This window comes from Eptesicus fuscus, chromosome 9, assembly GCF_027574615.1.
Source record: "Eptesicus fuscus isolate TK198812 chromosome 9, DD_ASM_mEF_20220401, whole genome shotgun sequence".
Classification (NCBI taxonomy): domain Eukaryota; kingdom Metazoa; phylum Chordata; class Mammalia; order Chiroptera; family Vespertilionidae; genus Eptesicus; species Eptesicus fuscus.
The window spans coordinates 67,449,434-67,472,772 of NC_072481.1; the positions used below are offsets into that span (position 1 = coordinate 67,449,434).

Genomic DNA, 23,339 nt, shown 5'->3' on the forward strand with positions numbered 1-23,339 from the left:
TCCGGGTGCGACCATGTGTCCCTGGATCCGGATGAGGCCTCGTGCACCTAGGCCCGGGTGAGCCCAAGTGGCCCTGGGTCTGGGAGAGGCCAAGCGTCCCTGGGTCCGGGTGAGACCATGTGTCCCTGGATCCGGGTGAGGCCTCGTGCACCTAGGCCCGGGTGAGCCCAAGTGGCCCTGGGTCTGGGAGAGGCCAAGCGTCCCTGGGTCCGGGTGAGACCATGTGTCCCTGGATCCGGGTGAGGCCGCGTGCACCTAGGCCCGGGTGAGCCCAAGTGGCCCTGGGTCTGGGAGAGGCCAAGCGTCCCTGGGTCCGGGTGCGACCATGTGTCCCTGGATCCGGATGAGGCCGCGTGCACCTAGGCCCGGGTGAGCCCAAGTGGCCCTGGGTCTGGGAGAGGCCAAGCGTCCCTGGGTCCGGGTGCGACCATGTGTCCCTGGATCCGGATGAGGCCTCGTGCACCTAGGCCCGGGTGAGGCCACGTGCCCCTGGGTCTGGGAGAGGCCAAGCGTCCCTGGGTACGGGTGAAGCCAGATCCTGGGTCCGGGTGAGGCCGTGCGCCCCTGGATCCATCCGGGTGAGGCTGGGTCCCAGGCCCGGGTGTGACCACGCGCCCCTTGGGTAAGGGTGAGGCCACGTGCCCCTTAGTCTGGGTGACGCCGTGCCCCTGGGTTCGGCCGAGACCAAACCAGAGGGAGTCGGACCTCCATTACCACCATTTGTCCACCATCCAGAGCTGAGGGGTCAGTGCTGACATGTACACATAAGGAACTACTGGACATTGAAATTGGGTCTCAAAAGAACTGTTGGTCCAGGGGGAAGCTCGCTACAGATTGATTCATTTGCCTGTCAGCATAACTATTATTGCTCGTCTCACATTCAGTTCTTATTAGTATATATCTAGTGACATATGATCTCGCTCATCTAGGGGAAATGATGAACAACATAGACTGAGGAACAAGAACAGAACCAGAAGCAAGGAGGCATCGATCGGACTATCGGGCCTCAGAGGGAGGATAGGGGAGGGTGGGGGGAGGGTGGGGGGAGGGGGAGCGTTCAACCAAAGGACCTGTATGCATGCATATAAGCCTATCCAACGGTTAAGTTCAACAGGGGATTGGGGCATGCGTGGGGAGAGGGGTGGGATGGGAATGGGGGGATGAGGACAAATATGTTACACCTTAATCAATAAAGAAATTTAAAAAAAAAAAAAAAAAAAAAAAAAAGCAACAATCAAGGCTCAACTACAACAAGACTGTGCACACAGCCCACACAGGGGTGCACCTAGAGTGCCCAGCTCAGGTGACTGGGGAGACTGAGCCATTGGGCCCTACAGGACACCTGCTACACAATGGCACTCTACCAATTCTGGGAGACATAGCAGCTCTACTTAATACATAGAAACAAACACAGGGAAGCAGCCAAAATATGGAGACAAAGAAACATGTCACAAATGAAAGAAATAAAAGCAAGCAAACTACTGGATACAGAGTTCAAAACAATGGATATAAGGTTGCTCAAGGGTATTAATGAGAGCTTTAAGGGTCTTAGTGAGACTTTCAAGGATATTAGTGAGAATTTCAAAGACATGAAAAAGGACCAGTCAGAAATTAAGCATACACTAACTGAAATAAAGAATCATTTACAGGGATTAAACAGTAGGGTAGAGGATTCTGAGAATCAAATCAATGATTTGGAATATGAGGAAGCAAAAACACCCAATCAAAAGAACAAAAAGAAAAAAATAATCCAAAAATATGAAGGTAGTGTAAGGAGGCTCCGGGACAACTTCAAGCGTACCAACATTCACCTTATGGGGGGTGCCAGAAGAAGAAGAGAGAGAGCAAGATGTTGAAAACCTATTTGAAGAAATAATGACAGATAACTTCCCCTACCTGGTGAAAGAAATAGACTTATAAGTCCAGGAAGCACAGAGAGTCCCACACAAGAGGAACCTAATGAGGCCCACACCAAGACACATCATCATTAAAATGCCAAGGATTAAAGACAAAGAAAGAATCTTAAAAACAACAAGAGAAAAGCAATTACTTACCTACAAGGGAGCCGCCCATACAACTGCCAGCTGATTTCTCAACAGAAACTTTGCAGGCCAGATGGGAGTGGCAAGAAATAGTCAAAGTGATGAATAGCAAGGACCTACAACCAAGATTACTCTGCCCAGCAAAGCTATCATTTAGAATTGAAGGTCAGTTAAAGAACTTCACAGATAAGAAAAAACTAAAGGAGCGCAAAACTCCGGGGGGGGGAGGGCATATGTGGGTGTGGAGTGGGGGGGGTAATGGTAAGATATGTACACTTATAATACCTCAATAAAAAAATATTTAAAAAAAAAAGAAAAAACTAAAGGAGGTAATCACCAACAAACCAGTATTACATGAAATGTTGAAGAGAATTCTTTAAGAAAAGGAAGAAGACAAAGAAGAAAAGAAAAAGATAAAAAATATGAACAATAAAATGGCAATAAATCCATATCTATCAACAATTGAATCTAAAAAACAAAATCCAATGAACAAAATAAACTGGTGAATAAAATGAATCAGAGGTATGGAAACAAACTGACGAATCTCAGAGGGAAGGGGGGAGGGGAAGAGATTAACCAAAGATCTTATATGCATATATGCATTTCCTATAGACACAGACAATAGGTTGATAAAAGCCTGGGGTGGGGCAGGAACAGGGTGAAGGAGAGCTATGGGGGGAAAAGGGGTGCATCTGTAATACTCTCAACAATAAAGAGTTTTTTAAAAATAAATGAGATAACAATTGAAAAAAAGGAGATACAGGTAGCTATTTAATATTAATTAAAATTTATTGCATGTTTATAATGTATCAGGAACTGTACTAAGGTACATGTATTAAATGATCTAATTATCAAGACCACACTCTAAAGTAGGTACTATAATTATCCTCATTTACCTGTGGAGAAACTGAGGCTCATAGAGGTTAAGTAACTTATGTAAGTTCTCACAGTTATGGAGGATAAAAAGATGATTAATTACTATAAGAGTTTACAGTAATGAAAGTATCAGAAAAATTTCATGGAGATAGGCTTTGAATGGGACATTTAAAGACTGAAGCAAGTTAGAGGAGAGTGGAGAGATAAGAAAAGGGAAGTAAGGGAAATTGGACGGTGGCATGAAAGTATGCACAAAATTAAGGAGGTAGGAAAGAGCAACAAGCCACCGAAGGCAGGTGCAAATTTGATTAGAGTGTCCCCTCAGTAAACAAGTCCAACATTTAGAAAAGTGGGGGGGAAAACCCCACAAAAACGTTGGGTACATAGTCATTCAGTTATGTTATAAAAACATGCAATAAGGTTAAAATCCAGATAAATGCAAATCCTTTTAGCTAAGGAATTATATTTCTGTACAGCTACTTGAGGTCTCATGAAGAGTAGGAGACGGATTCATACTTGCTTCTCTTAAACCTCTAGATTCACTCTAGATTTGAGATGTAGAGGGGCAAAACATCCCACTCAATATGTTCCTTGGTTCTTCAAGGCCTTGACAGGAAGAGAAAAAAATACCCACCAATCTCCACAAAAGTTGCTCAGCAAAGACCATGCCGATCCCTTCATTTTCTTGTGAATGGTGGCAGCAGATGTAGAAGTGCATCTTGCCTTTGCATCCGAAACTTGTCCCATCCATTTGTCTTCAGTGGCCAGAACACTGAACAGATCTAGCATTACATAGTTTTACATGAAACCTTCCTATCACTAGTTTTCAGAAATCATTTTAGAGTTTCAGAGGCTGGGCAGCAATCTACCAATTCTGCATAGTGAATGATTTCCTCATCATTCTAAGTAATAGTCAAGCCAAGATTTTAAAGTTCCTTTCCCCTGAAAGCCCTCAGAAGTCCCACCCACTATATCCCACCTGCATGCTCCTTGGGAGATTGGCTTGGATAAGCCGCCAGTCTGATCAGAGGAAAGGCATTGTGATGTGATTGTTAAGTCTAGACATGGTCACAATGTGGCCATTTGGGGACTGGCAATTGTGGGTGATTTGGGGAACTGGTAATAATAACACCACTCCTGAGCATGAAAACTTAAAGCTTGCCCAAGGAAAGCACTGATAATATTAAAAAATTGTTGCTTTTTTCCTCCTTCTCTGGATACAGACTTAAAGATAAACACCAAGCATCATTATTTATTTTAGACTAGAGGCCCGGTGATGAAATTCATGCACTGGAGGGGAGGGTCCCTCAGCCTGGCCTGCACCCTCTCGCAGTACGGGATCCTTTGGGGGATGTCTGCCTACTGGCTTAGGCCTGTAAGCTGGCAGTCAGACATCCCTCTTGCAGTCTGGGGCTCTTGCAGTACAGGACCCCTTGCTCCTTACCGCCCGCCTGCAGTGGAGGCAGGAGAGGGCCCCACCACCGCTGCTGCACTCACCAGCTGTGAGCCCGGCTTCTGGCTGAGTAGCACTCTCCCTGTGGGAGTGCACTGACCACCAGGGGGCAGCTCCTGCATTGAGCATCTGCCCCCTGGTGGTCAGTGCATGTCATAGTGACCCGTCATTCCGCTGGTCGTTCCACTGTTCGGTCCATTTGCATATTAGGGTTTTATTATATAGGATTAGTTAATAATTTTCAAGTGCATTTTATGTTAGAAATTTGAGATACATCAAAACCTTATGTGGATAATGAACATAAACTGATGAACAAAAATAGATCCAGAGACATAGAAGCATCGAACAAACCATCAAACCTCAGAGGGAAGGTGGGGGATGCGGGATGGGGGGGTTGGGGGGAGCGATCAACCAAAGGACTTATATGCATGAAGCATAACCCATGGACACAGACAGTAGGGGGGTGAGGGCATGTGCTGGGGGGGGCGGGGAGTGGCTGGGGAGAGGCCAATGGAAGGAAAAGGAGACATATGTAATAATTTAAACAATAAAGTATTAAAAAAGAACTGTTCCAAAAATAGAGTCTATTTATTAAAAACAAACAAAACAAAACAAAAACCCTTATGTGGACTATTTCAAGGTGGAAATTTGATTAGAGTGTCCTTAACTGGAGTGTCTCACTATTCAAAACGAGCTGCACAATATTCACCTTCTCAGTCAACATGAGTTGATGATCAACATAATTCATACTTAATGGTCCTGAAATAGATTCCTTATAAGGAAATGAAGAACAGAACATTATATCTTAGAAGATAATAGGCTAGAGATAAAATTCCAAAGAAGCAAGAAAATTGAAGTTTATTTCTCTTAAACATTCCAGGGGGGGAAAAAATCACATTTTCTAGCAGTTTAAAAAATTCTGATGTTATAAGGCTGACAGATAGTGGTAAGAGTGTGGGCTTTGGAGCCAGATCGCCTGCATTCCATTCCTGGCTCTGCCACTTACTAGAGCATGACCTTGGGCAAGTCACATTACCAACCTGAGCCTCAAGCTCCCCGCCTGTGAAATGGAGGCAGTGATCTACTTACTTCATAGTGCTGTTACAAGGGTTTAACGAAATAATACAAGTAACATGCTTTCAACCACACCTTGCATAGAGCACTCAACAAATGTTAATTTACTACTCTATTGTGACATTCAAATCACTGTTGCAAGTTAGCAGCCTACCTCTTCAAATCTCCAGACCAAGATGCTCCCAACCTGCTTATTGCTAAATTCTAAAGTCCCTGAAAACCTTTCAAGCAGAAAATGTCTGTTTCAAAGCAATTGATCCATAGCATAATTATAGAAAGCATAATTCTGAGTTTGGGGTTTGCCCATGAAATCAGTTAATATGAAATGACATCAGATCAGATGTAAATAGACTGCTGTCCGGAGCATTTTACAAGCTGAAGAATATTGTTGACATTCAAGAAATCTTGATGTTTTCATTCTTCTAAATGTAACCACAGTTGTTTTCATTTTGTGGTAAAATGATTCCCCCTTTGGTCACAAGAAGCAATTTATCTTATCTGAACTCTAGTCTTTTCCTTTCTACATTGTTTTTGGAAGCAATCAGTATAATTAACTCAGAAGTACTTCCCCCACTCCCACATACCCATTCTTTACTGTAAGATGTTACTTCATTTCCCTTGAGCATTAATTAAATTCCTTTGGGAAAAACATTATTTTGTAATCATTGTAATCACAAAACATTGATTTGTAATATTTTTTTAAAAATATTTTTGATTTTAGAGAGAGGAAAAGAGAGGGAGATAGAAACATCAATGATGAGAGAGAATCATTTATTGGCTATCTCCTGCACACACACCCCACCCCCACTGGGGACTGAGCCGAAAACTGAGCATGTGCCCTGACTGGGAATCGAACCATGACCTCTTGGTTCATTGGTCAATGCTCAACCACTGAGCCACACTCGCCGGGCTATTTTGTAATCATTTTAATGAAATGCTATCAAGCTGGACAGAAATTCATAGTGCCTTTCTTTGATATTCCATAATCAAAGTGCATCACTAAGACTACGCCTCTATTGAATGTTCCTCAGAAACCGGTGGGTGGCTCTAAGCACTTCAACAAGCCCAGAGAAGCACTTGTAGGAGGGAATACTCACAAGATCAGGAATGATCCAGGGAGGGAGAACAGCTGAAGATATAAAGTTATTCCACCAACGTTCAATTCCCAGGGAGGAAAAGGCAAGTTACTACCAAAAACTGTGAAAGGCCCAAGACTTTATTCCTTGCAAGCTAAAAGATTAGCCTGTTACAGTTTCTTGGATACTGGCAGAAGACATAAAACCCCTGAATCAGAGATGAAAGAAAGTGTATTACTCACAGCAATAGCAGTAGCCAGAGTATCAGCATTTTTTTGTGTCAGTTCCTGGAGCCCCAACACAGTAGCCGTAGACTGTGTTATAGAAGAGAAACCATGAGCTTAGGGAATGTGAACTTTTTGTGAGTGTAAATATGCTGTGCTTTGCCCTGGAGAGAAACATTATTATACTGGACAGTAAGTATGCTTGCCCTTTGCTCTCAAGACCTGCAGTGCCTTGCTCACTGTGTGTGAGAAAGAAGATGTGCAGAAATACTAGACCTGGGGAGCAGTGTCTCCCGGCAGTCACTAATAAATAAACTATGCTATGCCAGCCCTTTGAGTGCTAAGGTATGCTTGTCTTACATTAGCTTTAACTATTTCTAACAGGATGTCAAAGAACCCAGAGGCTAATAAGAATATGTAAATGCAAAGGAATATTCCTTAGTGTAAAAAAATAAAAATAGTGCTACACTAATACAGTGAGAATGGATGCTATTGTCCTATTAAAAATGACAGGCACTCCATTATGGCTGATGTAAGGAAAATAGCTGCAGAAACGATCTTCCAAAAGGGCTTATCTTGGTAGGCATTCATTAAATGAGTTAATAGGGCATCTCATTTCCTTCTCTTTACAAAAAGAAAAAAATGTCTTATGAAGTTTTTGTGGTTTTTAACTCTAGAATAACAATTCAGGCATTCTATTCTGAGTTCTATCACCAAATGAAGTTAGAAAAATGCTACGTTCAGCAAAGTGAACGAGTGTGTTTAATGCAGGACTTCTCAGAGCACTAAGCATGTTAATATGCACTGTGGATCTCTAAGAGGGTACAGCATTCCCCAAATGAATTTGACCACAGGACCCCTATTTCTCAGTGTGTTCAAAAGGTAGAGTTCTACGGAAAGCTGCTTGGAAATGTCTCAGCAGAGGAATGGCTCTATCTCCCTGTCAATGGAAGGCGGAAGACCAAGGTGCTTTGAGAAGATGTTGCCTGCCTAGTCTGCCCTGCGTGAGACAGATTTCCCATAGATAGCAGGAATGGACGCCTTCCTGCTTCTTTGATTGCATGTACGTGATTATATCATTACTGATTGCAATCTAGGAAAGATCAATATGGATCATTTTGATGGATGTGAAAAGTCTTAGCAATGAACGAGTCCTAAGAAATTGCCCATTTAAACCCCTTCATTTCAGATAAGGAGACTGAGCATCCAAAGATCTTAAGAGACTTGTCCTAAGTCCCAAAGGTAGCCAATGGCAGAGCCACACCTGGAACCCAGGTTTCATTAATCCCAGTTTATGATCTTTTCACAAATAGCAATAAAAGTGACCATCACTGATCATTGTCATTGATACTGAGAAGGCAAACCAGGCCTTCTTCTTGGTTGCTCCACACCCCCCAGAGTAAATTTAGGAAATTAATAAATGAACTCCAAAAGGGCTCCAGAAAATGCGTCTTGTGTCACTATGGGGTGGTATCTTTAAGAAGAGAACCTCTGAGCATGGTGATAGCATTTTCTAAGTATACAAAGCAGCGTCCATGATACTTTTCCAAAGTGAGTCATGTGAGTAACAATAGCATCTTCAATTTCACTACTATGATAAGGTTTCTTGAGCCATCGTCGATCTGTATGCCTCAGAAAAAGAGAAGTTTCTCAGTCAAAGGAAAACGGCAATTCCTTAGACTTGAAATTATGTGCTTTGTCAGGGCTGATGTCACTGAAATCTGAAGCGAGTCAATGTTAAATTGGATCTGAAATGTTCTATGATACATTATGCACAATATGATATGGTGTTTAGAAATGGCTGGAAATTTTGAGTCCTGTGAAAAATGAGTTACCTTCCTTGGGAGATGTATTTTAATTTATTTTTTAATAAATAAGCAAGTTCTAAGTCCCTTAAGAGTATTTCATTATCATTAGAATAATTCAGTTCATGGCTAGAGCCAGTCATTTGTAGATTTAATTAATGAGTTTAATAATACATGAAAGTTCTTAATTCAGCAACTGTACATGCTTAATGGCAGCAAGCAAATATTATTTAGTAATACAGTGATAGCAGTGGTATTTGCTGAGAATGTCAAACTCATTTTTTATTTTAAACTTATACTGCATATATCTATAATGTGACTTATTTATCATTAGCCCATATAAACAATAATTCTAAGAATGAAGCTTTCTGCCTGGTATACTTTATGTTACCTAAAGTCAGAGCCACAGACAGTTCATGATCTTTCATTAAGAAGTTTGTTTTTAGTCATAAAATGCTTTTCAGTTAAAGCTGAGCTGTAAAATCACCTTATGAAGGCACACTTAGGGTGTGACCACTCTATTGGGAAAAGTATGAATAAATGCAATTTGAAAACTACTGAAAAAAAATCATTCACCTTACTGAATATACTTGATGGATTCGATTTAAAAATAAATATACCTTTGCTATGTGATTGAGTAGTAGTTAAGCATGAGAACTCTAAAATTAGATTTACCTGGGTCCAAATCCTAACTCTTTCACTCATTGGTCACATGACTTTTGCCTAGTTACTTGATTATTATGTGCCTCAGTTTTCTCCTCTGTGGATAGGAGAAAATAACACTGCCTATGGTGATTAAACAAGAGATACTGTATAAAGCTAGAACGTACTTAGCACACATATGTACCTAATAAGTGCTTACTCATTATTATGATTTCCAAAGAACATCTCACAAGTTAGTGGGACCAAACACTTCTAGTGTGTGTGTGTGTTGCGGGGGGGGGGGGGGGGGGGGAGAGAGATTATATAATATCAAGGTCTGATTTTAGAAGAATTTGACCTAAAGTTTTGTAGTATCCTATTTTTAGGTTCTCAGCACCAAATCACCTCTTGGGCAACTGTCTCACAGGACATTTTCTAAGGGAGGTTGAATTCTCCTTGCCCTAGCATTTTTGATGGCATAGAGTTAAGGATTTCAAAATTATTGCCAAAGGTGGTTTCATCTTGCAGCTCTTAATTCAGAAAGTACTAATGGCTTCACCAGTGTTAACAGCTGAAACTTAACACAACAATACTTTCTGTTAGCTAGGGATCCTTCCCACAAAGCTCAGAAATGGTCTGGGGAGCAGATGTGCACAGGGTGGACAGAGAATGCTGGTGGTTTTGGTTTAGAATTTAGACTTTACTTTCACTATTACTAGGCAGGATCAACTGAAATCAAATGCAAAACAAAGCAAGAAGGCAGCGGTCTTAAAGAAGAAGCCCAGCACTGAGAAACTAAGGCTTACACAGATACATGTACATAATAATTCATTTTAATATAAACTCTTTATGAGCTAAAGGGTTCATGTGAGTTCTAGAGCCTTTAGTTCAATACAAGTTATACTGAAATCAGAATCAATACAACACTTTAAAACTCATTCTTTCAACATTTAACCAGGCTCTATGCTAGGTGAGGACACAGATGAATAAAGATACAGAAGTAAAGCAAAAATGTAGCGGTAAAGGGCAGCACACCATGGTAAGTGTCAAAATAGAGGTTCAAAAGCAAGTGCTGTGGGAGCACAAGGAAGGGAAATTACACTGGTCTGGAGCCTGCAGAGGCGTCACAGAAAAGACTACTTTTGAAATATGCCTTGAAAGGATGATACAACCCAGCCTGCATTGTAGCTAACAATAGACACTGTAATATAATTACCATTTCCACAGGACCCTCTAGAGGGGTTGCAGATATTTTTTCTAGGATCTTAAAAAGTAGGTATGGGTGTTCCCATAGATAGACAGAGAACGAGATTTAAAGATTAGGAAGCTCAGCGTCACATGCCTATTGAGTTGTAGACCCAGGATTCGAGCCGATCTGTGTATGTCGTTCTAAATCCCGTACCATTGCCCTGCACTGCCCAGAAAAATCTACCTATTCCCAGTGCCAGCCAGGACATGGCTAACTTGTAACTATGTGGAGTCTAAGGGTGGGAACTCATTCTGGAAGCCCATCTAGAATGTCAAACTTGGGCCTGAAGAGTTTAGTAATCGGTGAAAGGTCAAGATGGTGGCTCTACTGTATATAGACACCTAGCCCAAGTGCTCTCTCATTTCTCTAAATTTCAATTATAATTAGTTTGAAATGGCTTATGTGGCTCATGTGCATGCCGGGTCCCCTCTGCCATGCTCTGTGAACACCTTGAAGTGAGGGAATAAGCTTTATGCTTTGAGACTCTCAGGGTCCAGCATTCACAGAAGTTGGCTGATTGATTGATGATTCGCCTGGTGCCTTACTGGGGGCTTGATACGTGTGAATGTTGACTTGAGTTAGGTTGACTGAGGTGAGGTGACTAGACTTAAGGTTTACATGCTATAATTGTTTTTTTAAAGTGACCTAAGCAGCATTACATAGTAGTTTTCAGACTAGTGCCCCTCAGACTTTAGTGTGTATGTGAATCACTTGACTTCACGTAGAACTATCCAGTTCACCCTATTAGAAAGCAGGCACAGAGTAGACAAAAGTGTTACAATTAAGCAAGTGAAGAGGGAAAGTAGGGAGACTCAAGTTGTGGGGTTCATATCCCATTTCCAAACCTTGTTGCTGTTCCCAGCCCCTTTGCTTTCAGGGCAATGAAGAGTAGTAATGGTACATAACAGCTACCTTGGTTGAGTACTTATAAAGTGTTTGGCACTGTTCTTGCTGCTTTAAGTATGTTACCTAATTCTCATAATACCCTATGCCATAGAGCGGATGATCTTTTTTTTTTTAAGTCGCAGTTACTTCTTTACATTTACATAGGAGGAGGAGTATTCCTGGTTCATCTGAGTCCAAAGTCTCAGGTTGAAAGGTTCCTTGAAACTGGGTAGAGATGGAACAATTTAGGGATGCTTAAGCTTGAGGTCTGGGTGCCTGTGGTACGAGAAGGATAGAGGTGCGCTTTGGAAGCACTTGCAGGATAAGGCCCACCACACGAGGTCCGAGCCCTTAGTACTTGCTTCAAGGAGCATTTAAATACATTTAAGAGCTGATCCTACCTCAGATAGTACCGGATGCAAGGTATTCGAAATTTTTAGCAAATTTCTAAAGTCAGCCTCTGCCTTTTCCCTAGGAACTCTCCAGGAACTTTTCCACCTGCTATTTAGGAAGAAGGTCCCACCCTAGATTTTTGTCTTGACCTAGGTTCATTAAGGCTGGTGTTGGGGCCATCTCCTAAGGGCTAAAAGGATTTAAGGTAGTCTTCTGAGAGGGAAACCCCAAAACAGTCCTGGGATTGCAAACGTGTAGGAGTTTGCCAGGTTAGCTGGGGAAAGCAGATAAGGCCCATGAGAACAATTTTGGACAAATGTCCATTCTGCCTTGGAAATAGAAATGGGGTAAAAGGAGGTGCCCACTTTCTTAAGGTTTGCTCTGTAAGAAGAAACCAACCAGTGGAAGACTGTTAGTTGTCTATTAATTGTTCTATTCACATACATCGGTCTTTTCCTGGCTGCTGGGACAGAGCAATTGTTTAACTTGGGGTGCCTGTAGAATAGCTGGTATGGATAAAGCATCCCAGAAGACTGTATTAACTTAGTAATGTTGTCTGTACATTTTTTCATTGGGCAGATTTTCCGTACAGAAGACAGAGTTTGCGTTTTCATCCTGAAATTGGGCAAGGGAGTGTGGAGGAAAAAAAGCAGATCAATAAGAAAAAAAAACCCTCCCCCCCATACTCTTAAACAACAGGTGGTTTTGACCAGCGCGGTCAACCCCTTTATGCACCGCACGAAATTGTAGGCGGCGCATTCAATGTCAGCGTCCCGGGAACCTGCTGCTGGGAGATGGGGGGGGGGGGGGGGGAGGGAGGGGGGGCTGTCAGTGTCCCCCAACAGGGGGGTTCCTGCGAGAGAGGAGTGTCAAAGGCTGATGGGCTTCCTGGTCCAGGGAAATTAGCTTTCGCCCTCCTCTTTCGGCGTCTACCTCCATGCGTTCCACGACCACTTCCATCCGCGGGTTCGGATGGGTGGAGGGAAATCAGGAGGCGGGATTACCGCTACCGCGACCGGGTCCTGCCCGGGAGTTCCCATTAGGGCTTTTTCCGTGGTGGCTGCCACCTCCAACTTACCCGGGAGGAGCGGCGCTGCGGCGCGGAGGCTGCGCGCGGAGAAGGCTGGGGGTTTCCGCGCATTGTTAGGGATTGGGGGGAAGGGGGGAGTCGCCAGCCCCAGCCGATTCCTGGGGCAGAGCCGCCAGGTGGGCGGATCAGGGGCTGGGGGGCGGCGGGAGGGCGTCCCCGCAGCCTGAAGAAGGCGCCAGCAGCGGTGGGCAGCCCTCCCCGGCCGGCCGCGGGCGCGGGGTGGTCTCCGCAGGGGAGGAAGTTCCCGGGCGGGCACGGCGGCCTGCGTCACAGGGGGGCTGGGACCGCGGGGGCGGGGGGGGGGGGGCGCAGGCGGCGGCGGCGGCGACCCCGGGGCCGGGCGCTGGGCGGCGCTGGCTGCCGCTGGCCCGGCTGCGCGCGGGGCGGCGCTGGAGGCGGCTCGGTCCGCGCCGGGGAGGCGGGGAGGCGGGAGGAGGAGGACCGCGGGGCAGGGGCGTTAGCTGCGTCCCGGCGCGGAGCCCGCGAAGAGGACGAGGAGGAAGGCGCCGCCGTGGCCGCGGCCGCAGTGCTCCGGGCGCGACAAGCCATGAGCAGCGGCCTCGTGGGCGACCCCGCCGTCGCTGGCCGCCGCTGAGCCCGGCCCGGAGGCACCTCGCGGCTCCCCAGCACCCTCCGCACCGGCACCCTCACGCGCGGAGGTAAGGGCGGGGACGCGGAGGATGGAGAGGGGCGGCCGCAGGGGACCGCGGCTCGGTCCGCTAGGTGCGCTGGCGCCAGCACTCACCCGCCTGCTCCCTGCCGGCCCCCGGCCCCCGGGTCCCGGCTCCCGGGCAGGCAGAGCGCGGTCGCTGGCCCCTGTGTGGTCCCTGGAGCCCTACGCTGCTGGGGCTCAGGGACCCGCCAACCCAGCCTACCCCACCCATCCCAGGCTTCCGGGCGCGGGTCCCCAGCCTGGCGCCAAGCGCGGCGCGGCCGCGGCAGGTTCTGCGGACCTGGGGGGTGGGGGAGGACCGGAGGAAACGGGGCCACGGCCGGGGGCGGTCGTGGTTCTTTGCTGCCTTAAAAATCCGGGAGACCCCGGGGCCTGTCCCTTCTGGTCTGCTGTCCCCTGGCCACCCCCGCGCCCCTGAAGTGAACGCTTTGGGCGCAGAGGAATGTGAAGGTCTCCGAAGGGGCCGAGAGCGTGACGCCGCCCCCCCTGCAGGACCCGAGGGGAGCGAGGACCGAGCCGGGTCCCGTGGGCCCCACCAGCCAGGTGTCTGTCTAGGCCCGCGGTGGAGGCCAGGACGGCGGCCTGGAACCCAAACTCATGCTCATCGGTCTTCCCCTTTCCAGCTGGTTCCCAGAAACGAGGTGGTGAGGGATGGAGTGAGCAACTCAGGAGCCGTAGGATGTGCTCCGCAGACGCTAATTTCTCTCTTTTCTCCCCCGGCCAGTTCCTCCCTCCCCCACCCCGCGCCGGCCGGGGTACATCAGATCCCAGCTCCTTCAGATCATAGACACCCAGCCCCCGTCCGAGGACGGATAGTTCAGGGTTAGGGCCAAACTTCACTTGGTTTCAAATTCTCTTAACGCATTTAAAACTCCCAGCAAACCAGTTAGGAGACGCTTTCAAGTCCCTACGTCCCTTAAAGTCAAAAATAATCTTTATGAGAGTGCTGGCATTGGGCAGAGGGAGGCTTGAATGACCCCATTTAACGAAGCCCGATGGGGGAGGAATAGGTAAAGAAAATGGCAGCCCTATTTTAGACACACACACACACACACACACACACACACACACACACACACACACACATTCTCACCAGCCCCCGGTAAGGTAGGAAATGAAGCCTTAAGCGCATTCGGGACCGGTATGCTGTAGTTTCCTAAGGCATGCACGAGGCTTCATAGACAAGGCATTCAGAATGCCTTCTAGATGCTAGAGGAGGAAGCGTGGTGGTGACCCTTTTGGTGGGCACAGCACTGAAATCGCGGGGACCAATGAGCTTTGTAGGTGTAGACGTTCTCTCTATCTTTTAAAAATGACTTGTGTAAAGCCAAAATGAAAGCTGAACTTCACAAAATTTGCTCAGATTCGTAAGCCTTGTGTCGGATGTATAGACATAGGTAACAGATGTATACAAGGAATCTGTGATGTTTGCATTTCTGTGACTTGGCTAAAGAGGGAAGGGCAAGGGTGTAACCCTGATTTGCTTTACTTCGGAGTCATTAACTTGAACACTCTCTAGGATAGGTTGTTGTTTGCTTTTGAGGAGAAGGTGGGAAGTAGCTGCAAGAATGGATATTTTTTAAGGTTCACAGAAGAGATGTTGACCACAGGTAGGGCCCCCTAACACAACAATCGTATCAGCATGTTTAACAGTTTCCTTATTAATAGAGTTGTCCAAGCCTTTGTTAATGGTACTAATTTCTTATTTCTCAGATCAACTAAGCACTTCAATTTACTTAATGTGTTTTTAGAAGGGAATGCTTTTAGTGAAAAAAAATGTAAGAGACTGTGAGAAAAGAATGAATCATTTTCCACTTAAATGAAGCTTATCAGTTTATCGTTTAAAAGGAATACAAAGTTAGCAATATTTTAAGTTCTACGGTATCCAGTTTTTACCAAGTTGTTATTATGATTTTTAATAGTCTGTAGTACTTTTCAGTTATACTTACCAATCTATATATATAAAAGGCTAATATGCTAAGTGTCCAACAGTCCCGGTAATGACGTCATGTAGCAACGCCCAGCTTCCTCTCCCTAGCGACTAGCCTCCTTGCAGTTTCTTCAGCCCAGGAACACGACTTGCTTCATAGTCAGGTGGAAACATTTTACACTGTAACCAAATGTCTGTGAAGCGTTTTCCTGTGCCTCATCTCATTTGATCCTCACAGAAGTCCTGGAGTAGGTAGATAGGAGACTTGGTGGAGTCCTATTTTCTTTTCATTAGCCAGAAAAACAGAGATTTAGAAAGCTTAGAAACTTGACCTGACTGAAAAGGAGTAAGAAATGGTGGACCTTGAAAATGACTTTAGGTTTTCTCACTGCGCAGAATATAGTCAAACACTGCTGCAGTTAAATATTTCACCCTTTGTTCTCCCTGTGTGATCTATAATAATAATCTACTTTGTGTTGATATTTACTGCTGTGTTGCTGACAATTACCTGAAAGAGAAGTTGGGGTGCTTCACTGGGCTGGAAAAAGTTTAGTGAAATCAGAAGGTAGGTCTAATTAAGCAAGTTTAATCTATATCTATAAAAGGCTAAGTTGACTTGCGCATGCGCAATACATATAAAGCTCTCGCTGGTGCCAATTGCACGTGTGTGTGTTTCCATCTGTCATTATCGATTGTGAATTTGGTTGACACTTCTATTATAGAGAAAGGGTGAATAATGATATTAAAATATTTCTTCTAATTAATTTCCTTTCAATGTTCACGAATTCGTGCACCGGGTCACTAGTAGCATTATAATGAAGCCCAAGTTAAAATAAAGGGGGTGGAAACTTATAAGTATTTTGCCAAACATTGTGTTAATGATGTCATATAGTACTGTAATATAGTCAGCTGCTCTAAATACCTGACATACATTATCTTAGACTCTTACAGCAAACCCTTTAGGTAAATGATGACATCCACATTTCACAGAAGAAAGAGGCTTAGAGTTTGTGACTTGCCGAAGACCATTAATGCCTGAAAAAGGCCAAGCTCTTTTAGCCGTAATAATGGACTTTTCCATCATCCAAAGCTCCCTCTTTTTTTCCCTACATCAATGTATTGTGACTGTGTGAAAAAACTGAAGTCAAGGAAGTAAAGTCACCTGTCCAGGGTTTTACATGTAACTAGTATATAGCAGAATTGAAATTTGGAATCAGGGCCACGTGTTTCCCAAATGCCTGTTCTTGCCCCTGATCTCTATTTAATGACTAATTAAGAGCTCAACCTAATGGACATTTCACTTCCGCTCATCAGCTATTCTCATTCACGAAATGATGGTGGCCATGGGCTACGTATATCACACTTCCAAAGGGCTACGTGTATCTCCAGCCCTGGATCGCTTAAGAAAGCATATTGCAGCCAACAAGGGTAAAAATCACTGTAGAGGCATCCTTGAATTCATTTAATTTATCTTAACATATAAATTATCCTAGATTGGCATGGGGTAAAGAGCCTAGCCTCAATATAGGAAAAACTGAGCCTGGCCAGTGTGGTAGAGTGTTGATCTATGAACCAGGAGGTCACAGTTCGATTCCTGGTCAGGGCACATGCTGGAGTTGCAGGCTAGATCCCCAGTGGGGGGCATGCAGGAGGCAGTTGATCGATTATTCTCTCTCATCATTGATATTTCTCTCTCTCTCCTTCTCCCTTTCTGTCTGAAATCAACAAAGATATATATTTTTTAAAAGATGGGAAAAGCTGTATCAAATTCTGGCTCTACACAGTAGGAGTGCCAACTGATTCACATTATTCAGTTTCTCTGAGCTGGTTTCCTCGTATGTAATGGAGTCATAAAGCCTACCTGGAGGGATCATTATTCCGATTAGATGTAGCAATGCATACAAAGGGCAGCTGCTGTCACCTAGTAGATGCTTAGTAAATGGGATGGATGAATACTCTGTATCCTGGCTAGCACTAATTGAAATTTCTGCTGTATTTCACTTTTTGTATATTTTGCATGTACATAGTGATTAGTCACTGCTGTCCGTGATTCATTTTTCATATGGCTACACAAAATTCTAATCCAGTTTTTAGCATTTTCAACTTTTGAGTCACATCCTTGTTTTGTAGTCCTGACTTACACGTATTTACTCACCTCACATAGTTTTTCCTTTGTTCCACTCTGCACATTTTTAAAAACTTTACTAGCCACATTTTGGTTGGAATGTATTTTTTGGCAAAAACACTTTCCTGTTTTCTGCCTCTCCTGATTTCTCAGCCTTGCTTATCACTCACAGAAGGCACCATGACAAACCCAGGATCTCCCCACCACACACCTTACCTTAACTGAGCCTCTACCCACTAAAATTCTGCATCTCCTTCAAGGCTCAGCCTGAATGCTACATCTAGCTGAGCTCATGCACCTTGTATTTTATATCTTTTGTCCATTCACTTATAATTCAGACATGTACCCCTAATGCTGTAAATAATATTATTTTTACTTTCTTAGTTATTTGTCCAAGTAATATCCTATGAAAGACTGTAATCTCTCTGAGGACAGGGATGTTTTTCTATTTCTTTTTCTTATTAAATTTTTTTTATTGATTTCAGAGAGAGGAAGGGGGAAGGAGAGAGAGAGAAACATCAATGATAAGAGAGAACCCTAGCTGATTTGGCTCAGTGGATAGAGCATCAGCCCACAGACTGAAGGGTCCCAGGTTTGATTCCAGTCAAGGGCAGGTACCTCCATTGCAGCCTCGATCCCCAGCCTTGGTCAGGGCATGTGTGGGAGGCAACCAATTGATGTGTCTCTCTCACATCAATGTTTCTCTTTGTGTGTCTCTCCCCTTCCTTCCTCTCTCTCTAAAAATCAATGGAAAAATTACCCTTAGGTGAAGGTTAACAACAACAACAACAACAAAATTATGAGAGAGAATCATCCATCGGCTGCTTTCTGCTCACCCCCTACTGGGGACCTAGCCTGCAACCCGGTATAAACCTTGACCAGTTGGTCAACCACTGAGCCACACCGGACAGGCCATTTTTCTGTGTCTTAACAGCGTTTGCTTTATATAAAGCTTACATGTTTGTTTTTTATTTCCTCAATGAAAGATGAGTCAGAAATTCTGACAGAGATTCTTACAGTAATTAGGAAAGACACCCAAATTATTTGTCTCTGTTACATGATTGTTAGTAGCGCCTTCCTCTTTATTTTGAGACTTGTTCATCCCAGCCTTCTCCACCAATTTAACTGGCATTCCACTTACTGGAAAGGCATAGTTCTTAAACAAAGCCTTGGCCACTAGGTACCATGTAAGAGAGTGCATTTTCATTAATAAATTGCTCCTGTGGTGGTATGATAAACTCCTTAGTTGCAGGGATATTGAGCATGCCCACAAGTGTTTGAGTAGTTTGGCATTTTAGATGGGGTAACAGTCCAGATGGATTTCTTTCATTAGGAATTGGATTTACCTGAAGGAAAGGAACACTTGCCTTAGAGAGAAGGTTGAGATAATAAGCGAGGAGGATTTCAAACCCCTTAGCTTGGAAATAAGACTCATCGTGGCAGTGTATTGGCTACCACCAGAAGTGACCTTCATGAGATAATCAGCACGAAGACCCAGACAGTCTCACCACAAATATGAGAGGTAGAAAAAAATAAAAAGGAAGAGGTAAAAGCAGCAAAGCACGACTATACTAACATATGACTGAGGCCTGCTAGATATCGCTCAATGCTGGACTATAGAATTAGAAAAGAGACTGCAGGGTCAAGGTGAGCAAGAGAAACTAGTGTGGCCTTGAACTTCTAGTACATGAATATACTCCCATTGATTCCAGGCCTGGCACAGAAGGGCAAGAGGTTAATTTCAGAACTTAGCTTAAAATAGTTTGGTAAAAACATTGAAATATTTCTAAGCATTAAAAAGGAAAAGAATAACTGAACTCTTTCCTAATATCAGGCATGAAACAAATAAATAACCCAGGCTATCTACATAGAAGTATAACACACTGTGATAAATTTTAGGAATGAATTTAAGATCATTTTTTGGTGTTGGATGGGTGTCCTTTTAAAATACGGTTCTGGCCCTAGCTGATTTGGCTCAGTGGCTAGAGCGTCAGCCTGTGGACTGAAGGGTCCTGGGTTTGATTCCAGTCAAGGGCACATGCCTGGGTTGCGGGCTCGGTCCCCAGTGCGGGGCGTGCAGGAAGCAGCCAATCAATTATTCTCTCTCATCATTGGTGTTTCTATCTCTCTCTCCCTCTCCTGTCCTCTCTGAAATCAATAAAAAATAAATAAATAAATAAATAAATAAATAAATAAATAAATACGGTTCTGTAGTCTACAGTGTATCTATGAATGGTAGTTGGTAGAGAAATGATAATATGGGTTCAGAAACTGAATAGAGTTTAGAAAAGAAAAGGGAGAATTGAAAAAATTCAAAAATTAATTTTAAGCAAAATGTTTGAAAGCTTAGGGAAGTAACTGAAGGGGTTCAGATGACTGAAGTATTTTGAATCAAAGGAATCCAGGAGAACTCTATGTTCTTTAAAGAACCCCTCTGAGGACTCGGAAGAAGCAACGCTGTTCCCATGCTGAAGAAGGGTGGGAAGGTAGAGCCAAGAGGAAAGTTTGTAGGGCTAAACCAAAACAACTGCCCCAGGGGCTTGCAAACTTAGAGAAAATGTAATGACGCTCATAGAAAAGTGTTCCTTAACCTTTTCTTTCATTATCACTCTCCCTCCCCAAGCCTATTTCAGATAAATTATAATAGCATAGGTACACTGTATATCTGCTTATGTAATGTGGCCTTTTTGCAGGCTACAAAACATTATTTAAGACTCTTTTACCCTGCTCCCCAGAACCAATTTTCAACACGGGCAATGTCGCACCCCTATTGAGAATACATGATGTGGCATGATTCTGTATTATGTTAGAAACTCATGCAAGAGCCATATGGAACTAAAATACATGAAAAATAGAATACACACACACACACACATACACACACACACATATATAAATATATATTTGTATGAATGCATTTGATACATTAATGAACAAATTCTCTGGAATTATATTGCCTTTTCTTTGCCTTATAAAAAAGCATGCACTCTTTATTGGCTTTTAAACTGAAATACCTATGTAAAAAATATAAGGCTTTTTGTTGTCCAGATTGCACCTTGTCAAAATTATTAAATCCACAAAGTTATCTTCCCAAGCCTCCTCTACCCACATTCTTATTTTTCCAGGATGGAAAACCCTTTCCCAAACTTTAAATGCTCAACATCCTTTATTTACTTTTGTTATGCTGGGAAGACTCTGATATTAGCCATTCATGTGACGGGTCGATTATATAAATATAAATGAGTTTGTCCTTACTAGAGCATTTGTATTTTAAGCTGCTTATTTATAAACATGAAACACTATGTTTCCTATCAAAGGGACTTCAGCTTGCAACAAGTAGATATTTGGAGAAGTCATTCTTAGCTTTCTCATTTTCTGTTCATGCTTCCGTTCCCTGGGGAGCATAAGCCTGGGCTTCTGATGTCTAATCTGGGTGCTGTAGGATTAGGGGCGCTTGGATTCTTTATACTATACTGGCTTCGTTCAGCATTTGGAACCTATGGGCTCTTGCTTCCGCCCTTAACCCCAAACAAGTCATCTTCTTATCCTCCAGGTTTTATCTTAACCAAATTGGTCTTTTCCCTTTCCTTTACCCCCAAACTTCAGAAGTATCTTTGTTTTTCAGCACTTTTGTCTGTTTGATTTTTAGAGCTTCAGTGAACGTCCATGAGGGCAGAGGCCATATAGGCCATATCTGTTTTATTTACGTCTGTATCCACAGCACCTGCGTGGTGCCTGGGACATTGCTACTCAAGAAATAGTCCTGGATTAAGTATTAATGATATATTTTACAGTAATGTTTCTAACGTACCATCTTGGATTGTATCCTTTTCCATTTCTATTATTTTTAATTCTGGTAATGAAATTTGATAGTGTAATTTAGAAGTTATCCTTCTCAATAGAGTTATGAAATATGTACACAAAAATATTTCTAGCCCTGGCCAGTGTTCTCAGTGGTTAGAGAGCTGGCCCTCACATAGAAGTGTCGTGAGTTTCATTCCTGGTCAAGGGCAAACACCTGTGCTTCAGGCTTGATTCCCAGCCCTGGTCGGGGCATGCATTCAGGAATCAATGTGTCTCTCTCACATTGATGTTTCTCTCTCTCTCTCTCTCTCTCTCTCTCTCTCCTCCCCTCCCCCACTTCTCTCCTCTTCCTCCCTCCACTCTCTCAAAAAATCAGTGGAAAAAATATCCTCGGGTGAGGATTAACAAAAAAATATTTCTATATGTGATTGGAAATGAGGAACAAGTATTATATGAAAGATGAAGTCAGAACATCAAAATAAACCCTAGGGAAAAGTCACTAAGTAAGCTAAATATATGAAAACTCATGGGTCCTTTGAGCTCTCCTTACGTATATGAAGAACTTGTAAAATCAATAAAAATTACTAACTAGTCTCTTTCAAATATTTTAGAGATAAGAAAATTAGAAACGGGCTCAAATATCTTTTTGAAAAAATGGGAAAAATATAACCTATAAATCCCACTTGTAGAAAAATACTATAGAAAATTTATTTAGCTAATAACATCTTGTATTTTTAAAAAATATGAGGTTAGTTTCATTAGGAAAACACTGTTAGGCTAATTTGTATTATGTCCCTTGACATTAGCAAAGTCATTATCCTTAATGTTCTTATCAACAAAGTTAGGGAATACTGTCCTACACACACAACTTTCTAGTTAATGCACAATTATGTGGATCCCTGTAACCAGAAAGTAGTTAAGGAGCTAGCAACTGGAAGTGTGTGTAGGGTTTGGATCTAAGTTGAGTTTTCAGCATTTTATCTAAGTATCTGGTGGCAGAATAGAAAACATGTATCTGGTATTTCTATGCCTGGCTCCATGGTGGAGAGAGCAGCATGGTGTTGAAGCAAGGATTAGAAATGAGCTTGGCAAAATGAAATGAAATGAAATAAAGGAAAGTAAAAACTAAGCAGTGAAATTCATTTAAGGAAAGTAGAGGGTTATATCTTAAAGAAAAATGAGTAAACCAACCATACACACATATTAGATTTTTGTTTGTGTTGTTATATTCATTTCTGTATCACTAATATATTAATACCTAATAATTAACAAAGACTCAGTGAATATTTATTTAATGAATAAATGAATGAAACACAAGATAGAGAAAGGCTAACTATATGCCATGAAGGCAAAAGTAAAATTATTCCTAAGGAGATGGTGGTAAAAACTAGTAGACTGAATTGACTGTGAGAAAAAACTTTGGGAGAGCATATGTTAAAGTTTTATTTCAGCCTTACATAAAAGAGAAAGGTTTCTCATAGGTCAGTTCAAAAATTCATTCTTACTAGGAGCATTTTATTAGAGTAGTGGATAGTTAGGTATTGTTAGACTAGATAAAAAATGTTGGGTTCAAGGTCAACAGTGAGACTCAACTAACTGTTGACAGCTAACTGGATAGCTCTTTAGCCGGTTTCCATGGACAAGTCTTATCCCCAATAAATATTATACAGGAGGCTAGCCAGTGCAGTAAGGATGAAAAAATCTATATAAAACTCTAATATGCAAATTGACTGAATGGTGGAACAACGGTAGAATGACAGGTTGCTATGATGCGCACTGACCACCAGGGAGCAGACGTTCAACTCAGGAGTCGCCCCCAGCCCGCAGGCCCTGACCAGTAGTGGCGGGTGGGGCTGGTGAGTGGGCGGTGCCAGGCCAGCCAAGGCGGGTGCGAGCAGGGGCCCTGATCAACCCGCTGGTCACCTCACAGATCGGCCCTGATCGCCTGCAGGAATTTCATGCACCAGGCCTCTAGTAATAATAATATAGTCATAAATG

At 43.2% G+C, this 23,339-nt stretch overlaps 1 protein-coding gene and 1 long non-coding RNA gene across 3 annotated transcripts in view; one reads left to right on the forward strand and one right to left on the reverse strand.

Moving 5' to 3' along the window:
• Nucleotides 1–23,339, reverse strand: part of LOC129150306 (uncharacterized) — a 93,886-nt gene that overhangs the window by 23,107 nt on the left and 47,440 nt on the right. The window lies entirely within an intron of this gene.
• LRRC8C (leucine rich repeat containing 8 VRAC subunit C) overlaps nt 13,305–23,339 on the forward strand; it is an 87,174-nt gene continuing 77,139 nt past the window's right edge. Inside the window, exon 1 of the mRNA XM_028129925.2 lies at nt 13,305–13,468. The gene's annotated coding sequence lies outside the window, so the exon portion shown is untranslated. The remainder of the gene's footprint in view (nt 13,469–23,339) is intronic.